Source organism: Ailuropoda melanoleuca, chromosome 2, assembly GCF_002007445.2.
Source record: "Ailuropoda melanoleuca isolate Jingjing chromosome 2, ASM200744v2, whole genome shotgun sequence".
Classification (NCBI taxonomy): domain Eukaryota; kingdom Metazoa; phylum Chordata; class Mammalia; order Carnivora; family Ursidae; genus Ailuropoda; species Ailuropoda melanoleuca.
In genome coordinates this window covers 94814327-94822035 of record NC_048219.1, presented here as the reverse complement: position 1 = coordinate 94822035, position 7709 = coordinate 94814327, and the positions used below count along the sequence as shown (strand labels likewise).

Sequence of the window (7709 nt, the reverse complement as noted above, 5' to 3'; positions counted from 1 at the left end):
GATAGATTGTAAAATGTTTTTAAAGACAACTAAGAAATTGCAAAGGTAGAAGAGGGAAGACCAAGGAACTGGAGGGCAGGGAAGAGGAGGGAAGAGGAAGGGAAGGAAAAGAAATAAAAGGGAGGGGAGGGAGGAAGGGAAAGGGAGAGAAAGGAAGGAATTTGACACTTTGACTCAGTGGTTCCAGGTAAGTATCTCATGTTTTTTCACCTGAGAAAATATTACATATTAAAAATGTCCCTTGTACTATACTTAATAATGACAAATATACTGAGTACAATCTAAAATTCCATTGGGAGTCCTCTAGCACATCCTCTGAATTATTTCTGTCATTTTCTTTGAAAAAAACAGTGAATTGTAGAAAACTGATATTAATGTTAGTAGTATTTACCTTTAAATACAAATGAATTGTATCCATTGGAACCGTAAATATTGACCAATTTTGAGTGTATCTATAAATTCATTTTCGTATATTGTATGTGCATGTTTGTGTGTGTGTGTTAAATTCTTTTAACCAGTGCTAATATTTTAGTGTTTTCATTCATCGATAAGTTAAAGAAAGTCTGATGAGTTTTCATTTTGTATTTGTGTAAGAGTCATTATATTACCTTTTAAAAATCATACTTTGACATTATAATTTAGAAATTACTATTCATTTGAATTAATAAAACTTTGCTCATCTATATTTGGGAATACCACAAAAGTTAAAAGAAATGAGTTTGAGCCATATACTCTGTTATGGAAAGTTCTTTGATAAATATCATTATTAACTACGTTTCTAAAATATATACAATAACTTTATCTTAAAATTTGCATATGTAGAAGCTATATAGTTGCAAATATGTTAAAGAAATACATATTTATACTATAAACTCTTAACTGAGGTGATTACATGATTTGTAGTTCCAACTGGGACATTTTTATGAATTGAACGTGTCTTCATGATATTAAACATACTAGATCAGCAGGTATAGATTGGGACACGTGGTCACTCAATTTTTAATAATTTTTACTTTTAGGAAAGAATGGAATTTCTTTTCTAGTTATCTTAGCATTTAAAAAAATAAGAATATACTCCTTTATTGCTTCTACATTTTTAAGTAAAATGAAATACAAAAAAATGTTTAAAAGGCTTTAAAAATACTGTTTGAAATACAAGTTTGGTTGCATTGTGGTTGGTAGGTTAAATCTTTAACAATGGGGACTGATTAAGTGAATTATGATACGAATGTAGGATAAACTACTGTATAGCTTTAAAAAGTTTCAATAGTGCTTAATTATAGAGACGTTCATTATATAATATAAAATTAAAAAGCAATATACAAACAATATAGAAAGTAGGTGATTCCAAATTAAAATACATATCCTGGGGAAAAGGTAACTGATAACTAGAACTTAAAAAACACACTTTTGAGTGCATTTTACTTTTCCTATTTTCCAATATTTTCTGCAGTGTTCATGTATCTCTGTTTCAATCATTAAACAAACACACACACATTTTTACTTTACATGGGATAATACCTGTTTGCTGTCTAATTTTTTACACAAAAGTTTGTTTTGCCCAAACAATTGACCGACTTCCATAATCTAGAGAAATTTTACTAAAGCACAGGAGAAATGGGGACTGAAGTGCAAACATATGTTTCATTATCTGGGCCAAAGACAAGGTGTCTACACATCTGACAAGAAGTTTAAGTATATGAAAAGATGTTTACGTCGTTCTTGTTAAATTCTTGTAAAATTCTCTGGTAAAAGGCAGCTCTGAGTTATAATGAGTACACTGCCCTGAAGATTACTTTCAGAGGCTAGGTCCCCCTTTGGAAATGTTTCACTCATTTCATAGGAATATAAACTGCCAAGGTTGAAACCCTCAACAACATCTCCACACTGTCACTCAACATCTGAAATACTTTATTGAAGGGGAGCTGGCTGCCTTCAGAAATAGTTCATTTTATTTTTTGAAAGCTGTTACAGAAAGAAAGAGCTAAATTTGTCTCCTGATAGATTTCTGGTCCTTTTATTATTGGGAAAAGGTTAATCCAATGTCAAATAATTGAAAAGAGATGTGCTGTAACTCTTTCCCATTCATCACCCTGAGTGTCTCCTCCTGTCCAAGCTAAATACCCTCCATTCCAGGTAAGAATACTTTGTTCATTCCATATCCTCCATCAGGAAATATTTTCATTATCATTGTTCAAGATGACCTTCATGTACTGCTTCCCTGACGCTCAAGCACCACCCTGATTCAGTTAGATCCCACAAAACTTACTCACATAGCACCCAGCTGTTATTCTTTTCACAGCATTTTCCATGTTGTATTTTTATTGTAAGTGACTTTCAGGTTTTAAACTGTGAGGTACTAAAGGGCAAAAACCATGAGTCTGCTTTTATATCTTTGGTGCAAAAATACTTCACATGTGTTTCAACTTCTGGTGCCAGATTGAATGGGCCTTTGAAATGACTAGCAAACCTGGAAAAGCAAACCATGAATATAATTTAATCCCTCAATAAAAGTAATGTGCCTTTCCTTCTAGAAATGCTTACCACCAAAAGACAGCATTTAATGATTAAGATTTTCTCTCAGCGGGGCCTGGGTGTCTCAGTCGGTTAAGTGTCTGATCTTGATTTCAGCTCAGGTCATGATCTTGGGTCCTGAGATGGAGCCCCATGCATCAGGCTTTGTGCTCAGTGGGGAATATTCTTGAGGATTCTCTCTCTCTCCCGCTCTCTCTGCCCCTGACTGCCCTCAAGTAATAAATAGCTAAAAATAAGTTCTCTCACCCCTCCAAACTACGAGTGTCCCTACTGGGCAAAGTTGGCATTAAGCACTAAAGACTATCACCAAGTTATCATAGTAGCTTCATTTCCCAAGTCTGCCACTCAAGAACAAGGTGAATCTCTTTGAACCTTTTGGATTCCATTGTCCTCACCACTCTGACGAAACTGTCTGGATGACCTTTCAACATTTCACCTCCTCCAGCTTGCATAAAATAAACTAATAACCAAAGTGAACGTGGATTTATTTGGTCTATCATTTCTGTTCTTGTATTTCTCAGCTTCAGTGTTTCCAGTGACATGCTTCCAAGAAAATATTGAAAGTTGCTTTTGAGGTGAAAGTAGTTCTGAAACAAGCATAGGAAAAAAGAAATCTAATTTTTAGAACTCAAAAGAAATATGAGTGATGCCAGGTATAGATGATGGCTTATATTCAAAGCTTAAACCAGTGAGTATTCTTATTCTGAGATTCTTCAGACACTTAATATTTTCCTTTTCACAGAGATCCTCATTTAGGAATATTCCATAAAAGAGACCAGTGTGAGATCCCAGTGTGCCCAGGGGAAAATATATCTAGTTATGGAGGCTTTTTAATCTGTGCTTATGATTTATCAATACAGCCTAACCAAATGCTTTATTAATTCAGAAGGTGTCATGATTTTAATTTATTTTATATCTTTTATTGCTCAGGCCAAATACTTTACTAATCATCACATGTGTTTCAACGATTGAAGCATGCATTAAAATACTTGACAGGCTGCCCATTTATCTATGCATTGTGGCCCACTGTGCACTTTGCTGATGGAATTTCACATTTTATAGACCCGTCTTTGAATTTTGATGATTTGGTTCAATATTGTTAGCAGAGAACTTGCCTTCTTGGGAATGTATTGCCCATTAAAAGCGACATGCTAGGGTGATTGGGATGTGTTTTGATTTAACAATTGAGTTTATAATTGTATACACTTCAGTAACCACAGAGCTTCCTCTGCTGAAAGGGACTTCGGCTCCAGTGTATTTATGTTGTAAAAGAGCTTTCTTTCTTCTATTTTTAGACCCCAAACTGATGCAAAATCTTCTTCAAGACCAAATGAATAATATTTATAGATACTTTGGAACACATTTTTTTTTCCTTTTTAAGAACATAATATCTCAAATCTTAGGTTGCCTGGTAGGTCAGTTTGATTAAGTGTCTGACTCCTGATTTCGGGTCAGGTCAAAATCTCAGGGTAGTGAGATGGAGCCTCACATCGGATCCAAGCTCAGCACGGAGTAGGTTTGAGATTCGCTCTCTCCCTCTATGTTAAATAAAGCGATCTTCAGAAAGGGAAAGCTTAGGATAAAATCCTGAAAACAGGCTCTAAAAAATTTTAGGGTCTAGATTCACACCATCATTGACATTATTAGCTATCTTCACTATATTGCTGGATAAATTCAGGAAGTACACAACAGCCAAACCAAACCAAAACAAAACAAATATCTTTATTGGACTTTTTTTTTTCCAATTGTGATGCTTATCAAAATGTTGCATTTTACTCAGTCACTATAGTCTAGAATCAATAAAGCCTTAATCTTGCATATCAGCCAACACAGAATGATCTCCATAGTATGCATAAATATTTATTCAACAGATATTTCTTGAGCTCCCTACTATGTATTCCTCATTTGGTCGGATACACTGCCCTCAATGCAGTGGTTAGAAGACACACATGAGAAGTTGAGAAACATAAATAATTTATCAGAAGTATGAATCATCAGAGTATGAATTTTTCAGCAAATTTAGTGTAGTGGAAAAGGCAACACGGAGCTTGAGGGAAATTAGTATCAGCAAAGGATTATTTAATGTATCCACTATACATTTTGAGTTCAGGTTAAGCTACATGCAAATCACAGCTCTGGAATCACAGAACTATTGGACCCAGAGAAGGCTTTAAAATTTCTTCATTGCCTCAGTTCTCTATATGCTGGATTTATGCACTGAATCACTAACCTGACTTCACAGATTGTTGACAAGAGTAAAGGATAAGAGAGACACTGTGAATCCAATGTCTATTAAATATCAGATACCCAAGAATAACTTTGGTGATAAATATGTGACTTCATTAATACCATTACTAATAAGAAAAAAAGGGAGTAAAGAAAATTAATAATATATCTGTATAATCAAATGATGTTCCATGGGCCTCACTTGGATCTTGAAAGGACAGACAGTTTGCTTAATGAAATAAAGGTGAGTATGCCCAAGAGGGGAGAAAAATCATGAATAAAAGCTGGGAAGTAAGACAGAGCATACTGTATGGGGCGTAGGGAGTATATAGGTTAGTTAGAGAAGTCTCGTTATATGATATACTGGACTTATTCTAATAATGTGGGCTATCCCAAAATGGGAGGGGGGTACTAAACAGCAAACTCAACTTTGCAGGTTGTCATTTTTCAAATTTGGACTCAGAACATGGTGGTGTATTAGCAAGTTTCAGATGAATTACAAACACTTAATTGCTAACAACAGTTAATATGCTGACATTTTTGATAATCCAATTAAAAATTGAGAGAATTAAGATCAAGATGTAGGATTTTTTCATATAATCCTACTAAATTACTATTGGAATTATAGCAGAGGAAGTAAAAAGGAATAAACCAGTAACAGATATTTGAATGAAGCTGAATTTAGACACAGAGGTTGGGAACATGGAGGTCTGGGAATAAGATGACTATGTTTTATTATTAAACATTATATTTCATGTGAATACCAGATGAATACATCATTTTTACAAAAACTTAACTAACAAAATAAAGGAGTTTTCTTCATAGTAATGTTAGATATGGTTTTCTTGAAGAAAAGTTATAGCCAGTAATGAAATATAATGAATAAACCTGAATATGTCCATAGAAGAGGGTCTCATGATTCTTTATCATTCCTTGTGTGTCACAATATTTCTAGATTTCATGGTTTTATCTTGCTTCTTAAGAACAAAATCATTTACATGTCACTACTCTTAGGTCCTTGGAAGATATTTTCTCCTTTATATCCATAGCATGATATTAGGGAATATTCACACACACAGACAGACACACACACACACACTCTCTCTCTTAAAAGGAAACCTAAACCTAAGTCCCTAAAATTATAGAGACATCCTTAGTATTTTATCATACTTTTTAGGCCATGGCTTTACAAACTTTATAACAATAATTTGTGGGTTCTTCATTAAAGTAGTGAACCAATAAACATGTCAAAATTTTTTAAGCAAGTGCCTAAATCTGCAACATATTGTACCGTGAGCCTCACCTCTCTCTGAACAGATATAGTTGATGACAGACCATTAAGAACATTCCCTAGTTCAAAATCCAATAGAGTTTATTTGGGGAGGAATCATTATATAAACACACAAAAATTATTTTTTCCCTCCTTCCTAAATGCCACTGACTATGTGCTGGTGTCCTAAACCTGACTCAGTCTCAGTCTATTCAAGTTCATCCCTAAGTACAAAACTTCTTTAATGAAAATTTGCTCAGTCCCCTGCTCAAAACCTTTCAATTGCCCAGAGTTCTTAGTTGCATGAATCTGGCTAGCTTGACCAAAAAATAATCAAGTGTAAGTATTAGATACATAACAGAATAATTGGAGGAGACTGAGAAAAGATGGATAGGATAATAGGTGTGAGCCAAAGCTATTCTTCAAGATGAGAGGTAGGCAGTGTCATATATACTTTTTTTTAATGGTATGGAAATGGATATGCATGACATTGGTGCATGTATTCCCCTGTCCCCTGCTGCAAATGGAGTAGAACTAGTGGAGAAGTGTGCCACTGAGATCCCAGGCCTCCTGAGCTACAGTCCAGTTCTAGAGGGCACAGACTTCCTGACTGGTCTGTCAGCAGCAAACTAACTGACCTATTCAAACCTTTTCCCACCTATGGCTATGGGGAGACCTCCATCCTCTCAGGGTGACCTGGGATACATGAGACAGACATGGTCATGGTAGATCCCTCAATAGAGATACTGGTATCCAAAAATTCCAGGATGATATTCCAAAGGCAGTAAATCAAATGCCTTTTGATGAGGGGTTACGGTAGAGACTCCAGAACAAGATTCCAGTTCAGCCAACATTTGTTCCCTCCAAGGATTTCTACTACAAAATCTAGTAGGACTCCCATCAGGCTCTGCAAAGACTATTTCTCAGCAGCCACCTTCTGTTCCTGAGTCCTCAAAGACTGTGGATACTCAGGCAAAATTCCACCATGCCAGACGGACTCCAGAAGAAGACAGAGGCACTGCACTCGGATACCTTAGATCAGCTACTTGAACTTCTAGCCACCTCCGAATTAGGATACCAAAGATAAGATGAAAAACTTTCTGTATGTTTACCATACATAGTCATCTCCTCTGTTCCATTAGCAGAAAGATGAGCAGATCCAGTGTTATGTTGGCTAACTCTGTCTCTGTGCCTGATCACCACTGCTGAGATTTTGGGCTGGCCAGCTGCATCTGACAAGTAGGCATCCACACATTCTTTGGGAATTCATTCAGGATGTTTTTTGGAGGCTTTTCCTGGCTGCATTTCTAGTAGCTAATATGTTAGTATTCTAGCCTGTATATCATCATTGCTATTGTACTAACCAGCAGCCACCACTATTAGTAATACAGTGGTTGTGAATCCCAAATATCCCCATATCTTTACGTTGTTATATTGATGACCAAAACCCCAATATGGTGGGTCTGTTTGGTCAAGCTGAAAGGGATCTCTCTGCATGTGTTGCTTCTATTGAATGATATGGGCAGTAGCTTCCTCCAATACTATACATAATGAAAAAGAGGTCCCCAATTAGGAAGAGCAGCTACATGACAGAAACCAGAATGAGTTAATGAATCAATGAATTCTTTGACTCCAGTGTCTCACTACTATTAAAAAAATAAATAAATAAATGACTTTT

The 7709-nt window shown here is 35.6% G+C and overlaps 1 pseudogene; it reads right to left on the bottom strand.

Annotated features, from left to right (window-relative positions):
- Window positions 1-6695: 6695 nt before the first annotated feature.
- The window catches only part of LOC105234572, a 91076-nt pseudogene continuing 90062 nt past the window's right edge, over window positions 6696-7709 (bottom strand).